Source organism: Trichechus manatus, unplaced genomic scaffold (genome assembly GCF_000243295.1).
Source record: "Trichechus manatus latirostris isolate Lorelei unplaced genomic scaffold, TriManLat1.0 scaffold00135, whole genome shotgun sequence".
Taxonomy (NCBI): domain Eukaryota; kingdom Metazoa; phylum Chordata; class Mammalia; order Sirenia; family Trichechidae; genus Trichechus; species Trichechus manatus.
In genome coordinates this window covers 7564545-7565974 of record NW_004444071.1, presented here as the reverse complement: position 1 = coordinate 7565974, position 1430 = coordinate 7564545, and positions in this window count along the sequence as shown.

The following is a 1430-nucleotide window of genomic DNA, read 5'->3' as shown; positions in this document are numbered from 1 at the left end:
CATCAAAAGCAAGGATTGTCAGAAACTAGGAGATAGGCATGGGATGAATCCTTACCTAGAGCCTGCAAAGGGAGTATGACACTGCTGACATTTTGATTCCAGACTTCTAAGCTCCAGTATGTGTCTGTCAGTTTGTCGTACTGTGGTGGCTTGTGTGTTGCTGTGATACTGGAAGTTTTGCCACAGGTATTTCCAATACCAGCAGGGTAATCCATGGTGGATAGGTTTCAGTAGAGCTGCCAGACTAAGAAAGACTAGGAAGAAGGACCTGGAAGTCTAATTCTGAAAAAATTAGCCCATGAAAACCTTATGAATAGCAGCAGAACATTGTCTGATATAGTACCAGAAGATGAGACCCTCAGGTTGGAAGGCACTTAAAAGATGACTGGGGAAGAGCTGCCTCCTCACAGTAGAGTCAACCTTAATGATGTGGATGGAGTCAAGCTTTTGGAACCTTCATTTGCTGGTGTGGCACAATTCAAAATGAGAAGAAACATCTGCAAACATCCATTAATAATTGGAACATCGAAAGTATGAAGTATGAATCTAGGAAAACTGGAAGTCATCAAAAATGAAATGGAACGCATACACATCAATACCCTAGGCATTAGTGAACTGAAACAGACTGGTATTGGCCATTTTGAATCAGACAATCCTATGGTCTACTATGCAAGGAATGACAAATTGAAGAGGAATGACGTCACGTTCATCGTCAAAAAGGCCATTTCAAGATCTATCCTGAAGTACAATGCTCTCAGTAATAGATAGGATACTACCCATACGCTTACAAGGAAGACCAATTAATATTACTATTATTAAAATTTATGCACCAACCACTAAGCCAAAGAGGAAGAAACTAAAGATTTTTACCGACATCTGCAGTCTGAAATTGATCCAACGTGCAATCGAGACGCATTAATAATTACTGGCGATTGGGAATGAGAAAGTTGGAAACAAAGTAGAAGAATTGGTAGTTGGAAAATATGGCCTTGGTGATAGAAATGACACCAAGGAGTGCATGATAGAATTTTGCAAGACCAACGACTTATTCATTGCAAGTGCTTTTTCAACAACAGAAACAGCCACTATACACCTGCACCTCACCAGATGAAATACACAGGAATCAAATCGACTACATCTGTGGAAAGAGACTATGGAAAAGCTCAATATCATCAGTCAGAACAAGGCCAGGGGCTGACTGGGGAATAGAGCATCAATAGCTCACATGCAAGTTTAAGCTGAAGTCAAAGAAAATCATAACAAGTCCACAAGAGCCAAAGTATGACCTTGAATATATCCCACCTGAATTTAGAGACCATCTCACGAATAGATTTGACACATTGAACACTAATGACCGAAGACCAGAGAGTTGTGGAATGACATCAAGGACATCATACATGAAGAAAGCAAGAGGTCATTAAACAGACAGG